Here is a 16,840-nt window from a genome sequence, read left to right on the forward strand (position 1 = left end):
GATGAAAGGAGGATGCTGACAGCAGACGCAGCATGTTTGCTCATTCTCATTAGAGTAGAGCTGTAGACAAGGTTCTCCTTTTGTCAAACCTTTGGCTACTTTGTTGTAATTCTTTTGGTCTGTGCCCTACAGTGATTCTTTGTTGACTTCTACATCCGTATGGTGGACCCTGGTGACCCTCACGTTCAGCCTCGTGGCATTCATTCAAATTTATGAAACCATCGTCTGGTGTCTTTTCCTGCCTGTTTCTTCAGAAAACAGGACCAAAACTACGCTTCAAACATTTGCTTTATAAAGGTTTCTTGTCCACACTTTGTTTCTTGCTTGAAGATAGTTTCCTTTAATGGTAAAAAAATTGAGAATTTTAACCCATCACTTTCAACAGGTACCTTAACTATTCTGCTAAATTATTAATTCTATAGTAAACCTGGTTCAGTTGTTGTGATAATCGCCGTACAAATGGAATGAGAACAGGTGGCAAAATTCAACAATAAAAATGAGTAAATTGATCTGAAGAAATAGTTGCAAACATTTTTAGAACTATGATAAGAATTAAGTGCAATGTAAATGACATGCAATTGTTTGCTCACTAACTTCATTATTCTGGCTGTTTAGCACTATTTGTTCTCTTTTAGTAGTAGTATTACACAGCATTTATTTTGAAACTTTTAGGAGTGGGTACAATACAAGCAGAAAGATTAACAGAAATTCAGCCACCTTTCTTTTTCGGGTGACCACACACACAGCTGAGTAGCCTTGCAGATTTTTTAGACCACCTCCTTATTTTCTTCACCCGCAGAATTTACAAATGTTCAAAAATATTAGTTCAGTAAATGGTGAACCTTTGACACTCAGCATTAATGTTATATTAATGTATGGAATTTGACCTTTATTTTATTAACACCTTTGAAATACTTACTTATGCATTCAGATGGATTTGGACCATATCTTTGTTACTCAGCTCACGTATTGTGCTGAGACAGGAGGGTTGCAGCAGCTACACACAACGTGGAAGGGAACCGTTGGTGTTTGGAGTTTAACAGAGGGGCATTTATTTACTTATGTGATTCTAAAATATCCTTGTACGTTATTCTGCTAAGGATATATCCTTAAATTATGGAGTATGATTATATTCAGATCTTAAAAAGAAATGCATTCTATAAAACTCTCAGTAAAAATTAGTGTGATATGATAGCCTCCTTCTGACCCCTCCTATTTTGTATTTTTTCTTTTGAAATACACTTAGAAGTTTTAGAAAGAACACTTGGTCATGGTAATCTGTCCCTACATGCAGTGCTGGTCTGTTTGGAACGGAGCTGCTCTTGTACAACCCAATCTAAACACAGCATTAGCTAATTACACTGTCCATCGTGTTTTTAACCCACTTTGCAATCTTACTTGCTATGCTAAATTTTGAGGGTGAACTTCAGTGGATCGCAAACAAATAATAAATTATCCATTCATGAGATTCAAACACACTTCTACCAGTACAAACTGCCAATTTTAGAGTGGGTGATTACTGTTATTTAGGATAATTTTGATGAAATCCATAATAGGTATTGCAGGGAGTTAGCAAGTCTAGACATTTACATAATTTGTGTATTGTCCTGGTCTACACAGGTCTTTCAATAAACCTATTTTGCTTAAAATATGTAGATTCATGTCGTATGTTCAGTATGATTGTAGTTGAAGCTTTTTGGCCCATCATCACCCTTGAAATTGAGATTGTTATTTCTTTTACTGACGTGTGTAGTTCTCAAGCAAATATTGACCCTCATCCAAGCTGTTTCGTAAAGCTGAGCAAAGGTTGTGCTGACAGTCTCCCGTTATAACAATTGTTGATTCTAAGTGCATTCCTTTTCCAAATTCTGTGAATATTTTTTTAAACTTATCTTGTAAATAGAGAAATGTTTCTCACAAGGAGTTTTATTACTATCCAGAAAAAGATTTGTAAGCGAGATGATAAATTGATCTGTAGCGGATAATTATGTTGCTGTCTGATACCCAGTCATATTAAAAGTTATGATACATTACTTGATCAGCCCAACTAACTCTCTGCTGTACCATTAAAGAGGGAAAAAAATTATGCTTACAGTAAGGATTCGGTCACGTTAGGAGTCAGTTGTGCAAATGAAGTTACTGGTATTATGAGAGCTGACCTTGAGCTATAGTATTATTTAATGTTTTACATTGTCATTCTTCATTTTCAATTGCAGTATTTAAATATCCCCTAAGATGCTTAAAGCAGATTGGGTGACAGTGTATTAGAACACTTTTTCCACTTAGATTGTGGATTTGAATCCAGTCTAGACAGATGGGATAAAGGTCTGTTCTATCTGATGACAATTTGAAATAAATTTAAGCAGTCTCTGTTCAGGTCCCAGTGGAATTTCTGCATGGACAAATTGACTCCAAATGCAATGCAGCACAGGAAATGGTAAACTATGATCATTTCAATTCGTAAGTTGACACTCAAAGCAACATTTTATTTAAATCACAATTTACTTGTTGCCATTATAGACTCTTGACTTATTTCTTATTATTTTACTAATTTTCCTTGAAGAGGCCTAAAGTTAATGCAGAGACTAATATTCCAGTGGTGCAGCACCAGGCACTCGCTTATAGTTAGTGATGAGATATGTAATTGGCAGGTTATTGTAGGAACTATACATTGCATTTAGCTCATCCTTGAGAGAACTTGGTTGATTTGCCATAGTGGAGAAGAGTTTCATTTTCTTGACCACCCATCCCCCAATTTCCCTACACAATCACTCCTTCCCTAACAAAATTGTAAAAAAAGCAAATGTACTTGAACCCACTTGAAGGGCTGGATTTTTGCAGAGAGGGAAGGACTCTGGGCCATTTAAAAATGGCAGGTGGGCCTTGATTCTGGGATTCCCACCCCCATTTCCGGCGTCCCCAATTTTTGCTGATGCAGGATACGGTGCAGTTAATGAGCCTGCACCCTGCACTCCAGATCTGGCCAGCTGTATTGTGGGGGTAGGCTTCTCATAGCCTGCTGCAATCTTTGTGAAGTTAGGTAAGCTTCTCCAGGACTTGTTGTTCATGGCCCCTCAGCAGAATCATGAACCATGATCTCGATTCAAGAACCTTTTGAAAGGTAACTCCAAAAGGTTTTTGCAAGCCATCCATGCCAAACTAAATAGTAATAGTGGCATGTGTGAAATTGCTTAGAAAATAACACCCATTCATAATTTTTGAAAAAATCTGGTGTACCTACAGCCCTATAAAGTGTCAATCAAACAGACTATTGAAGTACCAATAACAGAAGCTTTAAGCACTTGACATCTCTTAACATTGTGCAAATACACATTGAGGCATTGTCAAAAGAGATCACAAAAATTATAGCCTCATTGAGATGTCAATCAAGCAGAGTCAACACTGCTCTGCTTATGAAAGGATTATGAGTGAATTTGATTGCAGAGGTGCAGCGAAGTGTTAACATTTGACATTTCTGAGGATATAATAAGTTCTATTCTCAATGATCTCTTTTGGAATCTGACCTCAACATTATCTTCTCACTACTGTTGTCTGTGAAGGAAAACTGTGAATGAAATGGTTACCCATTTAGTTGGTCACTTATATCAAGACTGGAAGGCCTTTTTGTAGGTCTAGGACTTGATTTGGTGAAACAGTTGGAATGAATTTCCTTGAAGCTTCTCCTGTTCTGCTGCCATAACTTTGGTGCAGGAGAAGCTCCAAAGAAACTTACCCCTCAATAAATATTTGTAATGCTTATTGTAATTGTAATACAATGGGTATTTGTTAAAGGTTTGTGCAGCACTACATCACTGTATAGTGTATAGGCCTTCTAGCATTGAGGTACCCAACAAGCAAATTAAATTATGTACCCCGTCTTGTGAGAAAAAATTGCATTTCATTTTAGTCAGTTATTCCGGCTTTTGCATTAAAACTGACCTTTTTATAGAACACCACATGTCTAAATATTTCAAGGTGCTTCATACAAAGAATTACTTTGGAAGCTCAGTTACCATTGTCAACCATTCTCTAGCAGAAATAAACAACAATGAGGTGAATTACTAGCTGATCTTTTTATGGTATTGGTTGAAGGAGGATGTTGACAAAGGGACTAGAAGAGCTCCCTGCTCTTATTCAGATGGTTCCATAGATCATCGAGCTTCCACCAGAATGGACTGGTGAGACTCCTATTTTGATATGTCACCTGAAAGGCTTCACAATTCATCTGCCTCCTCACATTACACTGGAGTGCAAGCTCTGTAAGGATCCTTGAGCCCATAAACTTCTGACCAGAAGCGGGCATGCTAACAACTCTCAGACTAATGTTTTCTGTAGGTCCTGGGCTCAAAAGTTTGGAATTTAATTGTCCTGCACTGTTCCACTATCATATGTTCATGTCGATTTCCTTATTGAACATCCAACTTTTCCATTTCCTTCGTCCTGCTCGTGGTTTAAGAACTAAATTTAGCTATTGAATATGCAGAAAGAAAATAGATCCGTTATTACAAGCATTTTAGTGAAATGTATTTCACTGAAAGTACGTTAAAAATCAAGAACCTGGTTCTCACTTTGTTTATTTTGCTGTCATGGGAAGCTAAACGTGGAATATCTATTTTGAATTAATAAATGAAATCTTGACCCAGTTGTTCTTTGTGGCCGGATTATCATAGCAATCTAAATATTTAGGAAATTCTTGAGCATAAGCAAGAATCAAAAAACCTTAAACAATAAAATAAAGGGATTAATACTTGTATAAGTATGTAAACAGTATAACTTGTCATTGCACATATTTTAGTGAGTATTTGACAAATTTTACAGCCTCTATTCTTGAGGATTAGAAGAGGATAGGGGAATAATCCAGGACAAAGCAGCCCACTTGATTGACACCCCTTCTACCACCATAAATATTCACTCCCTTCACCACCAACGCATCCATCTGCAAGGTGCACTGCAGCAACTCATCAAGGATCCTTCGACAGCACCTTGCAAACCCGTAACCTCTACCACCTCAAAGGACAAGGGCAGCAAATTCATGGGAACTACAGCACCTGCAAGTTTCCCTCCAAGACACACACCATCCTGACTCGGAACTATATCACCATTCCTTCACTATCACTGAGTCAAAGTCCTGCAGCTCCCTTTCTAACAGCACTGTGAGTGTACCTACACCACATTGTCTGCAACAGTTCAAGAAGGCGGCTCACCACCACTTTCTCAAGGGCAACTAGGGATGGGCAATAAATGCTGGCCTAACCAGTGAGACACCCACCCCATGAAAGCATAAATTCTTGGAAGCTTTGGTCACCTGATTTGATGTATGGAGTTTATTCTGCAGGCTGAGTAATAAATAGCAGCCCAGCTGGTGCCATTCTCATGAAATTGCTCTGGTTCAAAATAGGGTAAAATATATGATACAGGGGCAATGTGTGAACAGCAGTAACAGTTTACACACTGTTGATTAGAGAACTATTTGAAAGGAATTAAAGTAAGTAAAAAGACACTGCTTATAAAGCATTGAAATACAAGATTTACCTTTTTTATGTCATTTTTATCTTTTTCCTTGTTATTTGGCTTTCTGATTCTTTTTTCAAATGGATCTGGAACCAACAGTTTAACCCATTGTTGAGGTCTCTCTTGAATATTGTTGACAGTGGTGTTATTTCTTCTTGTTTTTGAAATTCTTTACTGCTTTTAACTTCCAACTGCTGTGAAGTGGAGTTAAATAATTATACTTATGTTTAGTATAGGCCCTTAAGAAATTAGAGACTCCGGTGCTTTCTTGGACCAGTTTCCTCTTGGTGCCATGTACATTTATATAGCATACTTCATGGAGTGTTGGGCAGCACACTTCAGATCAAAGAAGTACAGATTGTTAGAATACAGTTGCTACTGATACCTCCAGTTTTGACAGTGGGATCATGACCAGTTATGGTAACCTTAACACTGACACTAGTACCAGTACTGCAAATAGATTTACATTTCTGAGTTCCTGCAATACAGAAATTACCTTGAAATTCAGAATATACTTCTCCTAAGGCCTCTATTTGTCATTTAAAATTACTGCTCACTGTTCTTCCTTATTCAACATCACCTAAAGTTAATACGCCATTATCCAGTCTGTCCATAGCATTTAGGTGCACTGCTACATGTGGATCCTTGGCCAACAGCAGTAGTTATATTCATAGTACTGGATGTAAGTCTGGTTAGTAGACCATTCCGACTAAACCACCTTGGACAACAGTCCTGAGACACATGTTGTACCACAAGATTGAAACGAAAGAAGGAAATAACTTAAATGTATGTAATGCCTTTCACAACCTCGGGATGTCTGAAAGTGCTTCACAGCCGATGGAGTACTTTAATAAGTTGAAAGACTGAAACCTCCATATTATAATAGTCTCGAGTGTCAAGTAAGGTTTTTGTTGTTCCAAGCTCTGTAGTTGCTTCTCACTCCAGTGACCAATGCTCCCCTCACAGGGCATCCATCTTCAGTGTGAATGTGCCTAAAATGGGGGCTTGAGTTTTGTGGCTATTAGCTCAACTTTTCAAAAAACAAGTCTGCAAAATGTTAGATAAAATAAGAAAGTGCTGGAAATACACTGCCAGACCTGTTGAGTATTTCCAGTGCTTTCTGTTTTTATTTCAAATTTCCATCATCTGCAGTATTTTGCTTTTATTTTACTGCAAAATGCTAGGATAGTCAGTCTGGAGGCCTCCATGGTGAAGTATATGAAAAATAAGGGACTCTTTGTTGGCTTCATTGCCTCAACATCTTGTAACTTATGTCATGATTGTTGTCGGAATCATTCTTTCCGTTCAAGATTTCATAGGGGACAGAGTGCTGCAGGGAGCTTTTGACTGCAATAATAATTCTTCACCTAGAGATGGTCATGATTCTCAGTAGGTGAGTGTATGTGCTGATGGACCTCATGGCAGTTTTTCAAAAAATGATTGCTGGATGAACTAAGCCCAATTTTAGCACTGGATAGTTTTTCAAACCACTAGAAAGCTGCTCTAAATGTTACTCAAGCTCACTTAATTTCCAGTTGGAGGAGTTACCAGTAATCCTGCCAATACCATGTCAGTTGGAATGGGATGAGTATTGACTGACATACAGCAAGGATTTATTTTCGAAGATGGGAGGCCAAACATAGGACAGTGCTTCTCAAATGATGACTGAAATTAGAGGGAAAGCTTAATTGCAAGATTTTCCCTGTACACTTGTGAAGGTTGGCATTCCAGGAATCATTAGAGATAAAAACTTGGCAGTGTCAGTGAAAAGGGGCATATCTGTTGGTGTGAGACAAATGAGTATATTTTTTAGGGCATAAGATTCCGACCACCCTTACATATATTTAGTGTTTATTAGCTTGAGGTTTCTCAATTAGTTTACATGACTGACATTGCAACCTCTTACCCTGTTTGAGGGGGAATGACACAAAGAACTTAGTGATTTTAAGCATTGTGAAAAATATATGGAATGTTAAAAACCATTAATATAGCCAGTAACACTAGAGTTGAAAATTGTTTTGCATAAATATCTATCAAGAAAAATGTAGTCACAATTATACATGTTGACCCTGCAAATTCGTGGCCATTCTGGTGAAATCCTATTGTAACTTGAGCGGAAGTCTGCCAGGACAACCAGAAGCTAGGTCAGGACCCAAGTAGGCTGGGTCCTTGCCTAATACTGAAGTATCTCAATGGCCATGTTGGTGGGGGAAGTTTCTGTTGCTCCCAAGAAAGCTGTAAGAGGTGGTGCTGGATCAGGTCTTCCCACATCCAGGGGCCTCAACAGGATCAAATATACGGTTAGCAGGGGTATACCTGAGCTGATTAGGCCTGCCTCCCAATAGGTACAGAATTGAGAACCATCATGTGAGCCAAGGCAGAAGTCGAGGCCAGAACTCTCAAGGATCTCTTTGGATGGCAGCCTGCTAATGTTTATGTAGAAATTGAAAAATATTTAGAGTATCAGGATACTGGTTCAATGGTAATTAATCTAATATTCTGTAGTGTTCATTGTGCTATAAGAAAAGAAGCATATTATCTCATGCTATTGAGCAGGTATGTCAAGAGATCTATTTTTCTAACTCTTTAAAATTCTTGCCGATAAAGGGTAAGAGGGAGAGATAACCTCTCTGAAAGCTGAATAAATTCCTCAGTTCCATTATTGTGGAACTTGATGATGAATAAACCAGTTGCAACTGTCAGTCGCCATGAGGAATGCTTCTTACCTATTTCTTCATCTTGTTGTCTTTACAAAATGCCCAACACTGACACCTGTGCAGCTAAGACTTCAAGCTTTACAAGTGTACCCCAGTAACTGATATATTTAAACCAAACACTGAAGCTGATAGGCATGGTGACTTTTAAAGCTATGTGGCTTTTCAGCTACCAAGATCTCTAAGGAAGTGAAAGAATTCAGAACTGCTGTATATTTGGAGCCAGAATCCAAAACAAGACCAAGTTAAATTATCCTCCTAGAGCATGAATTGTAACATCTCAAAAATTGTTCTGAGTCTGCACATCAAGCAGCAGAGTATTAAGAATCCACATCATAAATCTTAGACTGATAGTAGTAATCATGTTTATCCAATGACATGTGGTTTACATGGATAAAAACAAAAAAACTGCGGATGCTGGAAATCCAAAACAAAAACAGAATTACCTGGAAAAACTCAGCAGGTCTGGCAGCATCGGCGGAGAAGAAAAGAGTTGACGTTTCGAGTCCTCTCTCTCTCTCTCTCTCTATCTCTCCGCCCCCCACACACACACCTTAAACCAGCTTATATTTGAACTCTTTCTTGGACTCAAACTCAAGTTCTGTCAAAGGGTCATGAGGACTCGAAACGTTAACTCTTTTCTTCTCCGCCGATGTTGCCAGACCTGCTGAGTTTTTCCAGGTAATTCTGTTTTTGTTGTGGTTTACATGACCCCCTTCAGCCTAACACAGTGGTGTCTGAAGCACACAGTGTTGCACTACATCACCTGAACAATTCTGGTTGTTGTTAACACAAGCATCCTGATGTGCACAACAGGAGGAACTTTGTGGCTTATGTACAGCTAGACTACCTTTTTCTGTTACTCTCACAGCTAATAGCTCCTGTTTTAGTAAGGATAGGCAAACTGAGTGACATATGCGCCACGGGATTTGCCCCACAGTAGCCATAGTGTTGCACAAACTGACTTGGTTGTGAGCAGATTGAATTGGTAAGTAGGTTTTCTTTTGAAAGACCTCTTTCATTGCAAATGATCAATTTTGATAGACAAACATCAACACAGCCCAATTCCTCAATGCATTGATAAACAGGAGATCCTGGATCTTGTGTAAGGGCACCCCTGACAACATAACACTTTTTTTTTATTCATTCATGGGATGTGAGTGTCTCCGGCAAGGCCAGTATTTGTTGCCTATCCTTAATCACCCTTGAGAAAATGGTGAGCCATTGTCTTGAGCTGCTGCAGTCTGTGGTGTAGCACACTCAGTGCTGTTAGAAAGGGAATTCCAGCTTTTTGACCCAGCAACAGTGAAGGATAGTTCCAAGTCAGGATGCTGTGTGACTTGGAGGTGAACTTGCAGGTGGTTCCCATGCGTCTACTGTCTTTGTCCTTTCAGGTGGTAAAGGTCGCAGGTTTGAAATGTGCTGACAAAGGAGCCTTGGTGAGTTGCTGCAGTGTATCTTGCACATGGTACACACTGCTGCCACTGTGTGTTGGTGGTGGAGGGAGTGAATGTTTAAGGTGGTGGATGGGGCTACTTTGTCTTAGATGGTGTTGAGATTCGAGTGTTCTTGGAGCTGCACTCATCCAGGCAAGTGGAGAGTATTCCACAGCTCTGACTTGTACCTTTTATATGGTAGACTGGCTTTGGGGAGTCGGGAGGTAAATTACTCTCTACAGAATTCCCAGCTCCTGACCTGCTCTTATAGCCACAATATTTATGTGGGTGGTCCAGTTCAATTTCTGGTCAATGGTAAGCCCCAGGATGTTGCTGGTGGGGGATTCAATGATGGTAATGCTGTTGAATGTCAAAGAAAGATGGTTAGATTTTCTCTTGCTTGAGGTGGCCATTGCTTGGCACTTGTGTGGTGTGAATGTTACTTGCCACTTATAAGCCCAAGCCTGAATATTGTCCAGATCTTGCTGCATGTAGATATGGACTGCTTCAGTATCTGAGGAGTTGCACATGGGACTGAACACTGTGTAATCATCAATGAACATACCCATTTCTGACTACATATTGGAGGGAATGCATGAAACATTTGCAACAAGATAGATGATTTAATGGCACAAATAGGATGTGACCTTGAAGCCATTACTGAGATGTGGTTGCAAGGTGACCAAGGTTGATAACTAAATATTCCAGGGTACTCAACTTTTAGAAAATATAGGAAGAATGGAAACGGAGTTGGGGTAGCCTTGATAATAAAGGATGTTATAAAAGTAGTTGCGAAAGTATCTTAACCCAGAATTGAGCAGAGTGGATGGAGCTAGGATGTAACAAGGGAAGAAAAGATTGATGGCAGCAGGTTATAGCCCCCATAACAGTAGCCATAGTGTTGTACAGAGTATAGTGTTGCAATAATCATGGGAGCTTTACTTTTCATTCGGAGCGTTAATCTTCATTCAGGTTAGGTAAACCAAATTGGCAAAAGTAGCTTGGAGGATGAGCTCTTGGAATGCATTTACATAGGATGTATGGCACAGAAACAGGCCATCTGGCCAACCAGTCCATTCCAATGTTTATGCTGCACTTGAGCCTCCTGGCATCTTTTCTCATCTAAATCTACCATCGTGCCTGGGGAATAATGGTTATGCTTGTCCAGCGTCCCCATAAATGGATCTATAATATTTGTTTCAATCACCCCCTGTGGCAGTGAGTTGCACAATCTTACCACTGTTTGGATGAACAAGTTTCTTCTAAACTCTCCAATGGATTTCTTGGTGACCCAACAGAGGCCTTTAAAATTATGAAAGGTTTTGATAGAGTGGATACAGAGAGGAAGTGCATAAGTTGGTGCCATCAATATAAGATGGTCCCAGTATTTTCCACTGGTTTGTCCTTATCTACCCTGTTAGTTACATCCTCAAAAATGTTGTAGATTTGTCAAACACAATTTCCTTCTCACAAAACCCTGTTAACTTTGTTTAATTATACTGTGATTTTCCAAGTGTCCTGTTACCACGTATTAAATTAAATTAAAAGAAGCTTGCAATGCTGGCAAAAAAGTAACAAGTCTGAGTATTGGGAGGATTTTAACAATCAGTAAAGGATGGCCAAGAAATTGATTAAAGAAGGAGAAAACAATATGAGTAAACTAGTGAAAAATATAAAAACAGATTGCAAGGACTTCTGCAAGTATGTAAAAAAGAGATTGGTACGAGTAAATGTGAGTACCTTATAGGCAGAGATAGGAGAAATTATAATGGAGAATAAGGAAATAGAAGAGAATTTAAACAAATATTTTGCACCTAACTTTACAGAAGATACAAAGAACATACTGGAAGTAGTAGGGTACCAGGGTTCTAATAAATGTGAGAAACTTAAAGTAATTAGTATTAGTTAAGAAAAAGTACTGGAGAAATTAATGGACCTGCTGATCTACATTCTGGGTTTTAAAAAAGGTGACTAAAGCGATAGTAGGATGACTTGGTTTTGAGGTTTTAGAATTCTCTAGATTCTAGAATAGTCCCTGTGATTTGGAATGTAGCCCTCATTGTTCAAGAAGGGTGGGAGAGGGAAAACAGTGAACTATGGGCCAGTTAGCCTGACATCAGTGGTAGGGAAAATGCTAGAATCTATTATTATGGAAGTGGTAACAAGGCACTTTGACAATCACAGTATGATTAAGCAGAGTCAGCAGGGTTTTGTGAAAGGAAAATTGTGTTTGACAAACCTACAAAGTTTTTGAGGATGTAACTAGCAGGGTAGACAAGTGGGAACCAGTGGAAAGTACTGGGACTTTCAGAAGGCATTCAATGAGGTGCCGCACTAGAGGTTGCTCAAGATTAGGGTTCATGGAATTGGAGGTAATATATTAGCATGGATTGAGGATTGGTTAAAGGACAGGAAACAGAAGGGATAAATGGGCCATTTTTGGAATGGCAGCGTATAACTAGTGGACTACTGTAAGGATCAGTGCATGTCTTTCTTCCTTGGGCTTCAGCTATTTACAATCTATAGCAATGACTTAGATACTATATCCAAGGTTACTGACAACACAAAGTTAGGTGGGAACGTAAGCTGCGAGGAGGACACAAAGATCTACAAACACAAAAAAAGCCTGTATTTATATAGCGCCTTTCATGATCATAGGATGCCCTAAAGCACTTGAAATACTTTTGAAGAGTAGTTGCTTTTGTAATGCAAGGAAGTTGGCAGCGAATTTGTGCACAGCAAGTTCCCACAAACATCAGTGTGATAATGACCAGATAATCTGTTCTTTTGTGACATTTTGGAGTAAATATTGGCCAGGACACCAGGGATAATTCCATCCCACTGACAAGATGAGCTTGAACAGGCCAACCTTTAAGGTCTTTGGTGAACATATGGTTTAATCATTCATCACCAAACCTGGCTGGACCACTTGAAGCATAATTGAGCAATGTTCTCCAGCACTAAAACTGCTCATTTTTCAAGCTTGTCAGTGAGGCCTAGCTCTTGCTTTCTTAATTGTATTCCCATTAAACCGCTGACCTCTTAACTTCCCTTCCTGGGCTTCTATGTTAGCTGACATTATGAATGGTTCTCTTTCCTCAAGTACTGCTCCCCTCTCCTTCAAATCTGTCATCATCACCCCTCGCCTCAAAAAAACTGTTCCTTGACTCCTCCATCCTTGCAAACTGCCGTCCCATCTTGGATCTCCTTTTTCTCTCCAAAATCCTTAAACATTTTGTTGCCTCCTAAATTCACGCCCATCTCTCTTGAAACTTCTTGTTTGAAAACCTCCCTCTCTCCCATCATCCAGTTGGGTGGGGCTGATCTGCCTGGTTTCATTCTTATCTAATCCTGTAGTAACCAGTGAATCACGCTATGGCTTCACTTACTCCTGCTCCATTAACTTCTGGTGTCTGCCAAGGATCTATCCCCCTCTGCTTTCTCATGTACATGTTGCCTATCAGTGATAGCATCCAAAATCGTGGTGCCAGCTTCTACATGTATGCTAATGATACCCATCTCTACATCATTGACACCTCCCTTGACCCCTCCTCTGCATCTAAATTTTCTGAGTGCCTGTCTGATGTACAGTATTAGATAAGTGTAAATTTCTTTCAATTAAATATTGGGAAGAAAAAAGCCATTGCCTTCTGTCCCTTGCCACTGACTCCATTTCTTTCTAGGCAGCTATCTGAGGTTGAACCAGACTGTAACCTTGGTGTTATATATGACCCTGTGATAAACTTCCTACTACACATCTGCACTGTCAATAAGGCTGCCTATTTCCCCCTCTCTAATATTGGCTGACACCACTCTTTGTGCACCTTATCTGATGCTGAAGCTCTCACCCCTGCTTTTGTTACCTCTGGACTTGACTATGCCAGTGCATTTCTGGCTGACCTCTCATGTTTTACCCTCATTACCTTGAGGTTATTCAAAACACTACTGCCGGATTTCTAACTCGCACCAAGCCCTGCTCACCCATCTCCCCTGTGCTCGCTAACCTGCATTAGCTCCTGGTCAAACAGTACCTTAATTTTAAAATCCTTACCCTTGTTTTCAAATCCATTCATGGCCTCGCTCCTCCCTATCTGCGTAATCCTCTTCAGCCCTACATACCTCTGTGCTCTGTAAATTGTAGCTTCTTGAGCCTTCCCAATTTGACTCACTCCATCATTGACAGTCAGGCCTTCAGCTGTATAGTCCCTAAGATCTGGAATTCCCTCCCCATATCTCTCCGCCTCTCTTTCCTCCTTTAAGATGGTCCTTAAAATCTACTTACTTGTATTAAAGATGCTCGATAAATGCTGGTAGTTGTTATACATAGTGCCGCCATAACTGTTTTTTCTAGCTTCTAAAGCTGAATTGGCACATCAAATCCCCCACAAGATCTGATCCCAACCAGAGATCACCTTCATTTCACTACAGATTTGTCATGTGATTACAATGGGTGGACAAAACTGCCTTTCTTGTCTCAATTCATCCAGGAGAGTCAACTGATAATTAGAGCTTGCTAGTTTGTCATGAAGATAGAGCATTCATTCTTCTGCACCCCAGCTTCTTACCTAAGCTGGTATCAGAACATCACCTAACTCATAAAATCAATTTATTGAGCATTTCATAGTTTGTGTTGGGTATTCCGTAATAAACAAGCATAAAAAAAGTTCTCATTATGTGGTTAAAACCAAGGGCTTTAGGGAGTGTACCCAGATGTGTGTGTCCTGTGTTAGGTGCCCACATCTCCCAAAAACCTCACTAGTTCCAAGTATGTTTCCCCCAACATGAAGAATGTGGAAAAAATATAAAACCTTAGTAGAAGAATTTTTGTTGGTACAATGTCCTTCTCACAATTTGCATGTAAATTCTTAAGCTGCAATATAGAATAAAAAGTTAATTTTCTCTGTGCACCTATGGCACTGATAGAAATGCCATTTTAAATATTATGTTCAATAATCAACGCAAAAAAGGAGCTGAGCTAAAGAAAGTTGTATAGTGTGCTATCCAATTTCATGAATCCAGGGCAAAGTTGTTAAGTTTTAGGAATATAAGCACAGGCGCAGACCATTCAGCTCCTCAACCCTCTTCCATCATTCAGTTAAGGTATGGCTGATCTGTGTCTCACTTCAATTTACCTGCCTTGGTTCCATATCTCTTAATATGCCTACCTAACAAAAACCTAGCAATTTCAGTTTAAAAGTTTTCAATTGACATATCCTGTAGGAGTTAGTAAGTTAACGCTAAGTAAAACTAATAAAAGTAAACCAAACTAAAATAAAGTGAAGTTAAGACCTGGCAGGGCAGCTCGGTCACATGGAAAACGTGTCGGGTAGTTTGTGGGAAGTTGTGGGTGCTACTGGTGACCTAGACCATGTGTAGGAAGTGTCACAAGCTGCAGAAACTTGAAAAATGGGTTGTGGAGCTTGAGCAGCAGCTGGACTCACTGTGGCACACCTGTGAGGCTGAGAGCTACATGGATAGCACGTTCAGAGAGGTCACACCACAGGCTAGGAGCACAGGGGCAGAAAGGGAATGGGTGACTACCGGGCAGTCCATGAGAACTAGGCAGGTAGTGCAGGAGGTCCCGCTCGCTAATCGGTTTTCCGTTTTAGATAGTGGCAAGGACATTGGCTCCTTGGTGGAGTGCAGCCAGAGCCAAGTTCATGGCACCACAAGCGGCTCTGCTGTACAGGAGGGGAAGAGTAATGGTGATAGGGGATTCGTTAGAGGAACACAGGCATTTTTGTGGCTTAGATGTGACTCCAGAATGGTATGTTGCCTCCCTGGTGCCAGGGCCAGGGATGTCATGGAGCGACTATAGGACATTTTTCTGGGGGAGGGTGAACGGCCTGAGGTCGTGGTCCACATCAGTACCAATGACTTAGGTAGGAAGAAAGATGAGGTCCTGAAAGCAGATTTCAAGGAGCTAGGAAAGAGATTGAAAAGCAGGACCTCTAAAGCAGTAATGTCAGGATCACTTCCAATGTGCTCATGAGCATAGAAATAGGAGAACTGAGCAATTAAACACATGGCTGGAGAATTGGTCTAAGAGTAAGGGCATCAGATTTCTGAGGCAGTGAGACCAGTTCTGGGACAGATGGGACCTGCACAAGATGGACAGGCTGCATCTTAGCAGGACTGGGACTAATATCCTCGCAGGGGGAGTTCATGATGATTGTTGGGGAAGGTTTAAACTAGATTGGCAGGGGATGGGAACCTGAGAGGGAGCTCAGATTTGAGGGAAGCAAAACTGGTAAAATGAGGTGGAAATCAAAAATAGAAGACAGACGAAACATAGGCAAGCATCAAATAGGATCAGAATAGAGAATAATGTTAAAAAGGTGGAATTAACGGCACCCTATCTGAATGCAACTAGCATTCGCAAAAACGTTGATGATTTGAATGCCAAAATTGAAGTAAATGGGTATAATTTAATTGCCATTATGGAAATGTGGCTAAAGGGTGACCAAGATTGGAAACTGAATATCCAATGATATTCGACATTACGGGGGGGGGGGGGGTGGACAGGCAAAAAGGGAAAAGAGGTGGTGTAGCAGTCTTAATAAGGGACAAGAGCAGTTCGTTAGTAAGAGAGGATCTTAGATCGAAGGATCAAGATGTAGAATCGGTTTGGGTGGAGCTAAGAAACAGCAAGGGACAGCAAACAATGATGGGAGTTGTTTATAGGCCACCAAACTGTAGTGCTAATGCTGAGCGCGGTATTAATCAGGACGTTAGAGATGGATGTAATGTGGGTAATGGAGTAATAATGAGCAACTTCAATTTACACAGACTGGGTTAACCAAATCAGCACTAATGCTGTAGAGGAGGAATTCCTGGAGTGTGTACACAATGGGTTTCTGGAGCAGTACGTTGAGGAGCCAAGTAGGGATTGAGAGCTATTTTGGATTTAGTGTTGTGTAAAGAGAAAGGGCTAATTAATAACCTTGTTGTAAAGGAGCCTTTGGAAAATAGTGACCATAATATGATAGAATTTTGTACTAAATTTGAATACGATATAAAAACAAAAAAACTGCGGATGCTGAAAATCCAAAACAAAAACAGAATTACCTGGAAAAACTCAGCAGGTCTGGCAGCATCGGCGGAGAAGAAAAGAGTTGACGTTTCGAGTCCTCATGACCCTTCGACAGAACTTGAGTGAATCCAAGAAAGGGGTGAAAT

The 16,840-nt window shown here is 40.0% G+C and overlaps 1 protein-coding gene across 2 annotated transcripts in view; it reads left to right on the plus strand.

Moving 5' to 3' along the window:
- zcchc7 (zinc finger, CCHC domain containing 7) overlaps positions 1–16,840 on the plus strand; it is a 325,014-nt gene that overhangs the window by 148,688 nt on the left and 159,486 nt on the right. The window lies entirely within an intron of this gene.

The sequence above is a fragment of the Carcharodon carcharias genome, chromosome 4, assembly GCF_017639515.1.
Source record: "Carcharodon carcharias isolate sCarCar2 chromosome 4, sCarCar2.pri, whole genome shotgun sequence".
NCBI classification, from domain to species: Eukaryota; Metazoa; Chordata; class Chondrichthyes; order Lamniformes; family Lamnidae; genus Carcharodon; species Carcharodon carcharias.